General features: G+C 42.2%; 1 protein-coding gene across 3 annotated transcripts in view; it reads left to right on the top strand.

Annotated features, from left to right (window-relative positions):
- ENTPD1 (ectonucleoside triphosphate diphosphohydrolase 1) overlaps positions 1 to 14,477 on the top strand; it is a 60,770-nt gene that overhangs the window by 24,647 nt on the left and 21,646 nt on the right. Inside the window, exon 1 of one of the 3 annotated variants that reach the window (XM_061636353.1) lies at positions 14,121 to 14,205. The exons of the other annotated variants lie outside the window; for them this stretch is intronic. The gene's annotated coding sequence lies outside the window, so the exon portion shown is untranslated. Of the gene's footprint in view, positions 1 to 14,120; positions 14,206 to 14,477 lie in introns of those variants that run through there. 3 annotated transcript variants of the gene reach the window in all.

The raw sequence follows: 14,477 nt of genomic DNA, 5'->3' as shown, positions 1-14,477 counted from the left end.
CATCAAGCCTGGAATATTAACCCAATTGTTGCTGAAATAAGAAGTGGTTCTTCTTTATTTTTGTTTTGCTTTGTTTTTGTGGTTTTAAAAAATGGCAATCAAGAAAGTGGCTGAGAATCTGGAAGTAATTATGTTTCAGAAAATAATGGATGAGATTGAGATAACGAAACAAACCCTGCGACAGGGTAGTAAGGAGCTGAAAATTGAACTGAGCAAAATGACGCAGGAGCTTAAAGAAATAGGGGATCCTGTGAGAGAGGAGAATGAGATCAGAGATGAGAAAAGAAAAAATAAAGGGAAGATACAAGCCCTGGAGATTGGAACAAATGTGGAATTGGAAAAAGTTCTGGAGTTTATGGATATTAGAAATAAAATCTAATGTTTGGAATTTAACGTTATCTCTGAAGAAATTAATGAAGATATTAGAGATAAAGTTATCAATGGCTTGGATAATCTTCTGGACTGGAATGACGTGATGGAGCTTGATATAGAGAAAATCTATGGAACTAACAGCAGCCATGTGACAATGGAAAAACTCTCAAGAGATGAACCAGTGCATTTTGTAAAAAAGAAGAACAGAGATATGACTTTACAACAATATTTCAGCAACTTATTCAGAATTGATGGCAAGAAAATATTTGGGAGAGAGGAAATTCCCATCAGACTCTTATTATATGACTATGGCTATGACAGCAAGATTATTATGGAATACTGATAATGGAAGATTGGACACTGAAATTACTGGACTTAACAGGACTATTGAAGATGGAAGATGGAATTAATAGGGATAATGGAATAATGGCTATTGAAATTATTGGACCTAACAGATTTTGATGAGATGGATTAATCGATATGTTTATTTGGACTATGGTTATGACAATAAGATTATTATTATTATTAACGAGATGGATTAATCGACATGTTTATTTGGAGAAAAATTGATAGATATATTTCTTAAAGAATTGAAACCTCTCTTTGACTTTTTGTGGAAAGAATAAAGTAATGTTTATGAGATTTGATGATTAATTAAGATAACTACTGGAGGAAAGTGATTTTATAATATAATTTAAGAGACAGGATTGTTATATATTGTAGACCTATAACTGATTTGATCTGCGACAAATGGGAAGTCAACATTTTATTTTTTTTGTTTAATCATTTTTGTTTTGTTTTGTTTTTTGTTTTTGAATGTTTTATGATTTTGTTTTGTATGTTTTATGAAAATTTGAATAAAAATTATTGTAAAAAAAAAAAAAGGATACAATTCTTATTGATATGAGGAGGGCACTGGATAGGGGAGAATTCACCTTCCTTGTCCTCCTGGATCTCTCAGCGGCTTTTGATACCGTCGACCACGGTATCCTTTTAGATCGCCTGGAGAGTTTGGGATTGGGAGGCACGGTTTTACGGTGGTTCCAATCCTTTCTGTCTGATAGGCGCCAACAGGTAGCATTGGGTGATGAGGTTTCAGACCCTTGGCCTCTCAATTGTGGTGTGCCACAGGGTTCTATCCTCTCTCCCATGCTATTTAACATCTATGTAAAGCCGCTGGGAGAGATCATCAGGAGATTTGGGCTGCAGTGTCACCAATATGCGGATGACACTCAGCTCTATCTCTCATTTAAATCTTCACCGGAGAGGGCTGTGGAGACCATGTCCAAGTGCCTGGAATCCGTGAGTGGATGGATGGGCAGGAACAGGCTGAAGTTGAACCCTGATAAGACCGAGGTACTACTTGTGGGAGACAAGGGAGGGTTAGGAGATGTTGACCTGGTGTTTGGTGGGGTGAAGTTGCCCCTACAGGACCAGGCCCGCAGCCTCGGGGTTGTTCTTGATTCCAAGCTGTCCATGGAGGCTCAGATTTCGGCTGTGAGCCGGGCAGCTTGGTATCAATTACACCTTATACGTAGGCTGCAACCCTACCTCCCTGTTCAACAGCTCCCGCTCGTGGTGCATGCCCTGGTCACCTCTTGATTGGACTACTGTAATGCGCTCTATGTGGGGTTACCCTTGAAAACGACCCGGAAATTACAACTTATACAGAATGCGGCGGCATGCTTACTTACCAACAGCCGCCGACGGGACCACATCATGCCAGTATTATCTGATCTACACTGGCTGCCGGTTGTTTTCCGGGCCCGATTCAAGGTGCTGGTTTTAACCTTTAAAACCCTGTACGGTTTCGGCCCAGCTTACCTGAAAGAGCGCCTCCACCGCCACCAATTATGCCGCCCAACTAGATCAGCCACACAAGGCCTTCTCTCAATCCCGCCAACCAAAACAGCTAGGAGAGAGCCTTTTCTGTGGTGGCCCCCACTCTCTGGAACTCCCTCCCATGTGATCTTCGACATGCCCCTTCCCTAGATGTATTCCGCAAGGCCCTGAAGACGTGGCTATTCCAACAAGCCTTTGAGGTCCTTGGGATGGGTAAATCGTCATGAGTCTGTCATCTATCGTATGTTGTTAATATAATTGCTTTTATATGTATTGATGACTGTCCAGTATTTCTATCTATTGTTTTAATGTGATTGCATCTGATATTATTGTATTTTATCTTTTTTAATGTACGTCGCCTAGAGTGGCTAATTGCCAGATAGGCGACAAACAAATTAATTATTATTATTATTATTATTATTCTATAAAGTCTGGGAACTTGGCTGGTATGAGTGCAGAATAAATCCACCCCTAGAACACAGATTATGTATTAGCTTTGTATCTCTCCTTCATTCTGCTGGCGTTTTTTATGTTGTTGCAAAGGTGTAGATAAGCCCTAAGTGCCCTCTCCTTTTCCCATAGAGCAAGGCAAGTCACTTGTTGCAGCACCATGGAGAACATGTAGTGAGCAACTTTCTCTGACAAGAGTTGGTAGAGCAGGTGTGGGGAACCTTTGACCCTCCAGATGTTGCCAAATTCATGGACAACAAATGGGGTTCTGTATAAGAGCTCATTCACAAAGAAGAAAAATCACCCCACTTCATTTGGCAACCTTTTCTCAAGATTGGCTTTTCTTTCCATTCTTGAGCTGCTGTGATGTGGGGCTTCCTTCCATGCTTGTATAAAGACTTTCATCTGGTCCCCCACAATAGGCTGTTGTCCTTGTCCCCCCCCCACGCTTTCTTGTTTAAAAATACTTCATGACTCTTTGTTCAGGATTATTTGGAATGGAAAAATGAGCAATGTAAAGAACAGAGCAGGATATTCATGCTGAGCAACATACTCTGACCTCTTTCTAAGAAGCCCTACTATGGAGGCTGATCTCTGGGAGACCGCATCTAGGCTTTAAAAAGCAAAGTACACAGGGAAGAAAGGCAGCTTGAGGTGCTGCTGGTTTTACTAGAGCCTCAGGGTATTTGAAAGCCAGGGTTTGGGGCTTGGCATGGGGGAGCTAGGCTTAACATAATTGTAAATTATTATATTTTGATTTTAGACTGTACAGTTTTGTGTACAGTTTTGTGTTATTTTTATTGTATTTTTAATGTTCACCGCCCAGAGAGCTGTTGCTAGTCGGGCGGTATATAAGCTTAATTAAATAAATAAATAAATAAATAACACTTCCTGCTTCCTCCTTTAAAGCCCAGATCCTTAACTTGAAGACTTATTTTGCAGGGATGTTTGGCTGGACAGGCTGTTTGAGAGATTGCCTCATGCATGTGGCAAATGGATAATCTGAATGATTTCTCATAAGCAAAATCATGTTTTTGTGTGCTTGTTGCTCAAGCCGTGTTAGGAAGATTTGTGGCTGTAGGCAAACTCACTGAATTTGTGATGAACAATTCCAGCTGCCTTTACGCCATGTACACAGTGCCCCTGAGCAGGAAAAAAATGTTTCCTCTTGCATAGAGTGATGTTGATTAAATTGACATGTGCATGCTGTTAAGAAGGGCATTGGAGAATAGGAGAAAGTGGAGTCTGATCAGAGAGGAGCAGATTGTAGCAGTCCAGGCAAGAGATAAACAAGGTCTGGACTAGAGTTTTTGCCAAGGGGATAGAAAGGAAGGCCATGTTTTTGCAATACTGTAAACAGAGAAGTGATACAAGACTGACTGTGGATTGAAAATGGGGAACAAAGGAGAGGGAAACAGAAGAGTGAAAGATGAAGCCAATGCTATGTGCCCATTCAACAGGTGGTAACACTGTCAATGGATAAGGAAAGTCAGTAGGGAGAGGAGAACTTGGGAGGAAAGATGAAAAGTTCAGTCTTGGACATGCTGAGTTTGACATGATGATGAAGCATCCAAGCAGCGAAATTGGAGAGGCAGTTGGCGGTGTGGGTTTAGAGTGGGCCAGTTCAAAGGTAGAGAACTAGAGCTGGGTATCATCTGTATGTATTAAAAGCCATGGAATTTGATGATGTCAACCAGAAACAGCATGTAGCCTTCCCCATTCTGGGGTGTTTCAGATGTGGTTGAACTACAGTTCCCATCAGCCCCAACCAGTATGGTCAATGGTCAGGGATGATGTGAGTTGTAATCCAAAACATCTGGAGGATACTAGGCTAGGGAAGGCTGGTGTAGAGAAAAGAAGGTGGCCATGATGGCCAAGTTCTAACTCTCCTGCTGGAGGCAATATGCCTCTGAATGCCAGTTGCTGGGAATCACAAATGGAGAAAGTCTTACTGCACTCAGATTCTGCTTGCAGATGTCCTGTAGGCATCTGGCTTGCCACTGTAAGAAATTGATGCTGGACTAGAGATGGGAGAGAAATTCAATCTAATTTGCATTTGAAGGCGAACCTACCCAATTTGCACATTCTAAACCAATGTGCGAACCAAAATACAGTCATCCTTTGAAATTCATACTTTTTTATTTGAATTTTTCAGTGCAAAGTAATGTGTACAAAAATGCATAGGCAAAAGTGTGCATATAAATGCATATATTTGTAAAAAAATTACATACAAAAACTGCATTATATTAAGGAAAATTGCTTTGTAAAAATGTGTATAGTGAGAGAAATTCACACAAACATTCTGATGATTTGCATGAGAACTTTTTTAAACAAAAACAACGCAAACTGATGTGGAAAGGTGGAGAACTGAAGACTGGAAAAATGAGGAACCGAGATAAACCATAAATAACCTGTGCTGGACTAGATGGGCCTTTGATCTGTTCCAGCAGGGCTATTCTTATGCCAAGAAGAAATCCCTGAGGGATCCCAACAGAGAGAGGGGAAGAGCTTCCGCCTATGGAAACATTATATTATTTTTGCATTTTTTCCCCTCTTCCAGTTTCTTATGTAAGATTATTTACTCAGGCTCTCTACCTCCTAAGAGAGACAAGTAATGATACAGAACTGTTGGCTCTGAAACCTTGCTGGGTATCAAAACATTACAACGTGGAAAGTGAGTTATCTTGTGAATGAGAAGATTGTGGGATTTTGTAGCCACTGTAGGAGTGTGGTGAACTGGGTAGGATGGTTTGCCATTAGAAGTTGTTATACTCAGTAGGTTTCCAATCTGTCCATAAGGAGATACGGAAGAATTGACATACTTTCCTGTTGAGTATTCTTTATGGAATACTGAATTGACTCAGGAGATTGACGTGATTGCTCCTGAAAGTTCTCTCCCAGTGGCTCAAGACAGCTCCCTGACTCTCCAGGGATCTGCTAGATATGAAGCTGCTGGAACGATGACTAGAGGGCCGATGGCAGAACACCCACAACAAAACTAATCAAACACAGCTTAGAGCTCATTTGAAAACCACTCCCATTATAGTACAAGCAGCAATTAAATCTTATATTTCCACCAGCATTGCATCTGTACAATGCCATCCAACAGAAATGTTTCAGATTGTCAAAAGGCTTAGTCATAAGAACATAAGAAGAGCCTGCTGGATCAGGCCAGTGGCCCATCTAGTCCAGCATCCTGCTCACAGAGGCCAACCAGGTGCCTGGGGGAAGCCCGCAAGCAGGACCCGAGTGCAAGAACACTCTCCCCTCCTGAGGCTTCCGGCAACTGGTTTTCAGAAGCATGCTGCCTCTGACTAGGGTGGCACAGCACAGCCATCACGGCTAGTAGCCATTGATAGCCCTGTCCTCCATGAATTTGTCTAATCTTCTTTTAAAGCCGTCCAAGCTGGTGGCCATTACTGCATCTTGTGGGAGCAAATTCCATAGTTTAACTATGCGCTGAGTAAAGAAGTACTTCCTTTTGTCTGTCCTGAATCTTTAGTCAACTTTTGCTGGTGAGCCTACAGAACTATAAGCAGCCCCCTGCGACTTATTTGCACAACTTTTTGCAAAGTTGCTCACATCCACTCAAAGCTTAGTTACTGTATTGGTTTCAGAATCTGTACTGGTATGCCACTTGTGCTGTGAACACACTATTCGCCTACAGCAAAGTGTTTCCATTAGCCACACCTGGAGGGGAAATGGATTGATCTGCCAATCAGTTGCTAAATCTTTTTGAAGCTGAATTAAAAAAAAAAGCACTCAATCTGCTCCCACCAGATTTTACAGTAAAAAGGGGTGGGGTTTGACTAGTGTCATGTGCCCCAGTCTTCAGAAGAGAGAGCTGGAGATCCACTGGAACCAGCAGAACAGTGAGTGTGTTTCTACCCTGGGTGTCTGCAAGTAGCAGTTACTTGTATAAGTTGCAATTGATATTTTCTGAGGATGCAGACAAGGTGCTTGGAGAGGTTTAGGCCATGACATGCTCCCTTGATCTTGCTTTTTCCAGGCTGGTGGTAACTAGCTGGGAAGGGCTGTTCTGCCTTAGCATGATATTGAATGCCTCCTTGAGGGCAGGGCATGTTCCTGCCACCTTAAAGGAGGTGGTGATTCAGCCTTTGTTGAAGGAGTTGATCCCAGGCAATGGTGTTGTTAAGTAAAATAATATTTCAGGAAGGGGGTTCTTTAGATAGTAATGGGTATTATTTCCGTTACTTCAAAATGTGGTATGCCAGTCCTTTTGCATTGGGGATGGGGGGGGGCACTCTTGCTGATTCTGCTGAATAGGCCCTGGACCTCTTCCTCAAAGTCCCATCAGACTTTGCTGCCGGGGCTGCTGCCCTCTGCTGTTGCTCAAGCTTTGAGTAAGCAGGGCTTGGGGGATGCAGCTGGGCGCTGCTGCCTGCACTGTTGGAGTAGGGACCAAGTCCATGGGCCTGTCTCCAGATGGAAGGAATGTGCCTGGTGCTGATGCAGTGAATGGGGGGATTGTCAGGCTGAGCTGGCTGGGTCACAGGGAATTCCTGTCTGTAACTTCCATGACGACATTTTGCCAGAAATAAACCATCGACTTGCTGCCAACACAAACAGAAAAGCTGGGATTCCACGGTGAGCACAAAGCCCCTGTGTGCTCACTTCCGGACTGTGTGATCCTCTGTGGGAAAGGGGGCTAGATGTGGGGGTGGGGGAGCCTCGTATCCTAGGTGTTCCTTCGCTATAGAAACCTGTGCAGGCTCGCAGCTTGAAATTGTAGGCCCGCCTGTCACACTTTTAGGCAGAAAAAATTAGCAAGAGCACTCTGTCTAATACCAACTTCTGCTTTTTGTCACCAGCTCTTGGTCTCAGTTTCAAAATCTTAGAGTTTCTTAATGTTTTCTGTCAGGAAAGAAGCTGATGTTTTATTCATTTTACTCCTGAAAATTTCAGGCTGCAATCCATTTCTCACCTTACTCCAGCATACAGGTGTGAAGGGGAAAATGGTCAATGGTCATTCTCCAGCGGTTGTGCCTTAGCATCAGAAGCAGAGAAGGAGACAATATATGAATATAAGCCCTACTGTCAGAGGAAGTATGCCTCTGAATACCAGTTGCTGGTGAGAGTGCTGTTGTGCTCAGGTCTGCTTTCCGGCTTCTCATAAACATCGGGTTCGCTATCGTGAGAATAGGATACTGGACCAGGTGGGCCATTGGCCTGCTCCAGCAAGGTTCTTAGGCTCTAGAACACATGAGCATGGCTCCAAGCATTTGCATATCATGAAGTGGGATTCAGGCGAGAATGTAAATGAAAAAACACATCTTTGGAGAAAGGGCTTCAAAACTGTTTTGTAACTGAAAAACTACTCATCAAATAACACTGATAAGAGGACACCCCAAATCCAGTGCCGTTTTTACAAATTGGCATAGCTTTATTTTCTGGGCAAATAGGAAGTATGTAGGCAGGAGACCTTATTTCCATTTATGGAATGATAGCTAGAAGTTCCCTGCTTGCTGTATTTCTTTGGGAGGTATTTGTACATGTTCTTATTTGGTGCGATTGTAATGCGATGTCTCCGCTGATACTGTTTGTAAAAAGAATGAAATGAGCTGTAAGTTTGCTTTGGGTTCTCTTAATGTTACTGATTATTAAATGAAAATGTAGTATGTTAAAGACTCATAAGAGTGTGTTTAAATGTCATGTGATCTTAAAGGGGATGGTTGTGCTTCTGTGACATTTTCATTTTTATTCAGATGCTTATCTTCACATTTTCAGTGCAAATATAAGCTCTAGAACTATTAACATAATTTTAACCAAAGTGAAGGAGTGCTGACCAAATTACTTTTAAAAGATACAAAAAATCTCAGGAGTCACAGTGAGATCTTAGGAGGCATTAAAAGGTCATGTTAGAAGAATACAAATATCCTTCTAGAAGTAATTCCAGAATGGATGTGTCATATCTCCAAAATCTATGCATGGCAATAATCCAAGTCGACATGTTCTTGCATCTTAAAATGTGGGTGTATCTCCAGAAAGCAGTCTTGTATCTTAATAAAATGATATGGGAAAAGGCCTTGATATTTGATTGTGATCCAATAATTTGAGAAGGTGTCAACAAGGTGTGGGATGTACCTAATTGTAAGAAATAGTGAAACCTAAAGCTGCAGCTCCCCATGGCACCGGTGGGATAAAGTGAATTATATGTTTTTCAAGAAATTCCACCATGGGGGTACTGACTCTGTGCTCAGTAGTGAATTCGGGGAAAATCTTATTCAAGCCGTCTGGATGCAGCTAGACCAGGACAGTTGATGTGCAACTGCAGCAGTTCAGCAGCCACTGCCTTTCCTCTTCCACCATCCAGGCCTCATGCCCAGTTCCCTCCTATTCTGTTGGACAGCCAAGGAGGTGGCTCTCCGCCATCCTGGGATTTCCCTTTGCTCAGGAATACTCATCTGATTTAATCAGCCAGTTTCCCAGCCTTTCTAGGCATAGTTACCATGTTAATTGCCATCATCAGCCAGCCACATTCAGCTTCCAGATCAAGAATAGATTCCAACCCTCACCTATAGGGTGTGGGAGGGGGAGAGAGGAGGAGGAGATCTGAAGGTATTGCTCTCTCCTTTGGACTGCTTAGGATTAGCTGCCTTATTTGTTGCTAAAATTCCATAAGAATAGACGAACAGTGGGCACTCCTACAAGGTAGGAGATCCACAGAGAGAGAGAACCTTCCGTGCAAGGTGATTCACCTTCAGGCAGCCAGCTCATATTTTCGATAGATCCGCTCACAATAATCAGACAGCAGACTCATAACAAAAGTATTTTTTAAGCCCAGCGCACACAACTTTCCTCTTTTCTTTACTGCAGTGTTGATAGTTTCTGTTTTCAGCTTTTATTTTATTTCCTATTTGGCAACTAGCAAAAAGATATGTTTGGAATGTAAGGTTGCTACAGTGTTTTCAACTGGGTTTTGAATAAAAGTTAAAATAAATTATGCTACACCCCAGTTGTTCTATTGCAGGGACACCCAACCTGGTGCCCTCCAGATGTTATGGACTACAGTATTGGTTCCCAACCTTTATGAGTATGGGACCCCCTTTATAAGCTAAAAAAAATTCATGATTACCCCCCCCCCACGCTCATTGAAAAAATGGTGTGTGGCAAAATCACATCTCCAAAAATCCCTTTCCATAAAAAGCTCTCAGTAGGCTGGGAGGTGTTGCTTTCTTTTCTTAATGCAAAGGTTCAATAAAATTGGTATCCCCCTGTCCCCCCCCCACAGTCTGAAGATGTACAGTCCTGTCTCCCAACACCAGTGAGTTACAGTGTCCAAGTTCAAATCCCCACCCAGCCATGAAGCCCACTGGGTAACCTTGGGCCAGACACAGTCTCTCAGCCTGACCTATCTCACAGGGTGTGTGTAAGGATAAAATGGAAAGGGGGGGACTATGTGCATCACCTTGAGCAACTTGGAGGAAAGGTGGAATATAAATACAATAATAAATAAATAAATAAATTTCAGCTCTAGTATTTTAACCCAAGCCTCAGCCAACCTGCTGAGCTTTTAAATAATAATAATAAAGAAACAGCAATGCGGTAGTGATGTGGATGCTAGACTGTGAAGACAAAAGGGTGGATAGATTGGGGGGGTTAGTGCTTTTAGGCGTTGGAATGATCATCAGAACTGATGACTTAGTTAGCGTGCGCTTGGGGAATGAGAGTGGAGCAGAAGACAGATCAGTGCATGCATACACACAAACACAACTGCCCCTCTTGCAAGCATCTGCAGGCATGTGGGCACATGGGAGGGGAGAAGCCCTCAACTGCTGCAGAATCTTGGAGTGAGAGACTGCGGGGATAGAGTGTAGGTGGAAGAAAGGGGGGGACGCTGGCACACACACTTAGCATCAGAGATGGGGGGCGAGCAAGTCCTGAGCTTCCTCACTGTTCCTTGGCTCAGTTTGGGCCGAAGGCAAGATCTGGGCTCCCTCACAAATAAGAATAATTTGTAAAAGGAGATGGCAGTGAATCAGGAGCCAAGAAAGTCAGGCGGGCTGGCTGCCAGGAAGGAAGGGGGAGAGCTGTCTTTCTGTGCAGCCTTGCTTCTTTTTGCTTCACAAAAAGCCCTCTCATTCTAAGGGTGTTGTTAGCAGCGGCAGTGTGAGGAGACAGGTGATAGTAATCCCCTCTTCTTCCTGGTCGCTCCACTCTCGCCTCCTTTGGCATCTGCCACGTGTTTTATAGGCAGATGCCTGCCTTGGTGCACCTAAAAGATGCTCTAGCGCTTCAGCAAAAGTCCTCCCCTCTCATCTGGAGCAAGGGGGAGGTGTTGTCTGCAATAGCAGTGGGGAGCAGACAGTGTCCAGGGAATTAAGACTTTAAAAATAATAATAATAAATAATTCATTTCTTTGCTGTTTGCAGCCCCTCTGGATTACTTTGTGCCCCCCTGGGAGTCATGGCCCTCAGGTTGGGAACCACTGGACTAAAGAACCCATTGGTTATGCTGGTTGAGGATGATGGGGGCTGTTGTCCAAAACATCTTGACGGCACCACATTGTCTACTCATGTTCTGTTGCATAAGAGCTCTGACTCTGGCATTGTGTACAATAGAACAACTGCACAGATGTCAGAAATGCTGGCAGGGGTGGGGAGAGAAGCAAGACAGGGAAATCATTCTTCCCATCTTTAGGCTTGTGCTCAAAGAAAGATTCTACTACATGTTGAATATTTTTATTAATACATATTAATAATTAAGAAAATAAGAAAACTGGCAACATAGCTGGTTAACTAACTGTGAATTTCCAGAAACCTATGGCGTGACAGTGCTGTATTCACCACATGTATTTCAACCTCTAAAAGTCATTCTGGCAGTTTTATGCATCTGTTTCAAAATGTTGGCAGCAGTGTAATCAGACTGGAGCCAATGGAGAGGCCAGAACTGATTTGTTGTGGAACTTTAGAACTCCAGGAATAGCCTCTGCAGAAATCTAGAGACCAAAAATAAAAGCAGAGGCAGGGAGGCTTGTGCAGCTGGGATGAGATCTAACATATGGACTAAAGCAGTGGGGTGAGTGGCCACTGATGCCTGGCAGCTTTGCTGAGGTGGGCTCCAGTATCAAAGAGGAGTGGGATTGCTCCCTTTTCTGTAGCCCCATCAGATCAGGCCTTGACAATCAACTTTATGGGATAGCTGGGGGAAAGGTTGAAAGGATGCAGAAAAGGATGGCTGAAATGATCAAGGGGATGGAGCAATGCCCCTATGAATAAAGGTTACAGTGTTTGGGACTGTTTAGGTTAGAAAAAAGGTAGTAAGGGGGGATATGATAAAGGTGTACAAAATTATGTGTAGTGGGAGAAATTGGATAGAGAGAAGCTTTTTTCTCTCATAATGCTAAAAACCAGGGTTATCCAGTGGGAATGGTGGGTGATTCTGGAAGGACAGACTTTTTCACATAGGCCATAGTTAAACACTTGTTTAACAACCCTCTAAATTTTCATGGTGATACACAAAACAGTCAGAGAGAATTGAGAGTTCAAAGTGTAAAAAAAGAGAGAGAAACCAGACACCTTTTGGACTTTTTTCTGACACAGTTCTCATAACGTGTTGAAATTAATTAAAAACCAGCCATGTTCACAGAGTACCTGCCATCTCCAAAGATGGAGAATTACATTTTTGTGTTTGTTGGTGTTCTTCTTACTTTGCTTCTTTCCTGAGTTACTATGGTTTCTAAAGAGAATCTAACCTAGAAAATTATATTTCTCTCATTATTCACCCTAGAAATCTGTGTCAAATTTATTTGTATTAATTTCAAAGCCTTTTTATTGGTCAATGTCATATGATGGTGAAGACAACCTTTTGTGTTTCAAACGAGGTTTTGCTCTGTTTCTATTTTGGGCACATTAACAGTTGAATCTGAAACTGCAGTTTGATGTAAAATCAGACTGATTACAATATGTTGCTACTTAAGCAGACTCTAGCTGTTGGAAAAAACAAACTTGGCCTGCCCATGATGCATTTTTTAGCCTGCTATGCTTAAACTATTCAAGGAATTGTGGGCATGGTCAATTAAAAACATAGAGCACACCTAGAATTTTGCTAGAATATATTTCACCTCTTACTGTTTTATCTTGTGCAAACTGAGACACTCCTCATGTCCACTGGAAACTATTCTGCAGAGCAGTCAGTGCCATTATTCCACAGTTATTTTTGGAGCTTTTTTAGTGTTGCAAAGTGTTGCTGTACTTCACATATTCACATAAACAGAAGCAAAGAGAATGATTTACTATAGGAAACTTCACTAAAATTGCAAAGTAAATCAAACATATTTAAAGTGACTATCTGAACTATATCAACTGTCTGAATAATGTTGCTTCCTCCCTGCTAAAACAAGATCAGCACAACACATGTCTTCTTTCTGTTCTTTGGGCTGACTGCAGATGTTGCCACCACTCACCATATGCTCAGAGGCACATGTTACCAAATTTTTCCAAGCTACACAGGAAGTGCATTGGACTGTAAAAGACCAACCCAAATTGTGTTTGCATTTTGACAAATTTGTGGGGCAGTACAATGTCTCAGAGAGGAGGTCAGCTCCCCTGCTTCCCTGGTACATTCAGTATAGCTGCCCAATTTCCCTTCTTTTTAAAGTTTGATAGAAATATCTGTTGGCTATGGATACGTTCTTAAACCGCAAGGTTTTTTGCCTACTAGTGAAGTATTATACAATTTATAGACCATTTCACAGCATAAAACTATCAAAGCAGTGTACAAGATAAAAACAGAATCAAACACAAACTCTAAAAACAATAAGATCAGTTCAACAAACAAAACAATAAAACCATTCATGCAGACTCCAAAAATAACAAAACATCAGATAAAAAATTGATATTCCATAAATGACTGGATAACACCTCAGGAAAAGCCTTCCTAAACAAAAATATCTTCACCAGTGTGGAAGGAAACTCTCCAGTCAATTGTTTGTGCTCCAAAGGACAGAGTTTATTGGAAATAAATAGACCAATGGACCATTGGGAGAGGGGCCACTAGCAACCGTCTCTGCCCAAAACATGCCAAGCAGAGCTTTAAAAATAGGTTACACATCATTCATATGTCATTAGTCAAAAAGCACACCTTACAACCATGTATAGCAATATCTTACACATTCTGGGTGGTCACTTCACACATTTTTGGCCCTGCCTATCCATGTGCCAGTAAGGAAAACATCAATGTAAAAGCTGTTGTCCATGGACAACTGTCAACGTGTTTACCTTAAACTGGCTTTCCTGTTGTGAAATCTTTCTGCTAACCACAACTTCCCATTTCCATCTCTTAGGGCATTTCCAGATTACTTTTGCTTTTAAGCACAGCTAAGCAGCATCTATTACTGCAGCCTTCTGCTTTATAATCAGAAGCACAAGCAGAGACTTTTTAGTAGGCCTAATAGGCCTCCTTAATCTGATGAGTTTATAAGTCATTCCACACTAGGCACCTAAAGATCATCATGCTAGGCTCCTGTCTGATTTTGGTTGATAATTGATTCCAGAGAGCTGGAGCTTCATGGATGATAAGGTTATCAATGGCTACTAGTCATGATTGCTGTATATTTCCTTCAGTATCAGAGACAGTATGTCTCTCAATACCAGTTGCTGGGGAACATGAATGGGAGAGGGCTAATGTGTTTATTTATGGCTTATGGGCTTCCCGTAGGTATTTGATTGGCCACTGTGGGAAAACAGGATGCTAGACTTGATAGGCCTGTGACTTGATCTGACAGGGCTGTTCTTATGCATGCTCTGCTGTGCTGTGCTGTGTCATTCCTAATGCCATATTCTCTTTGCTAT

Source organism: Rhineura floridana, chromosome 7 (assembly GCF_030035675.1).
Source record: "Rhineura floridana isolate rRhiFlo1 chromosome 7, rRhiFlo1.hap2, whole genome shotgun sequence".
In the NCBI taxonomy this organism is placed as follows: Eukaryota; Metazoa; Chordata; class Lepidosauria; order Squamata; family Rhineuridae; genus Rhineura; species Rhineura floridana.
The sequence above is the reverse complement of the archived record's forward strand: the minus strand, read 5'-3'. Positions and strand labels throughout refer to the sequence as shown.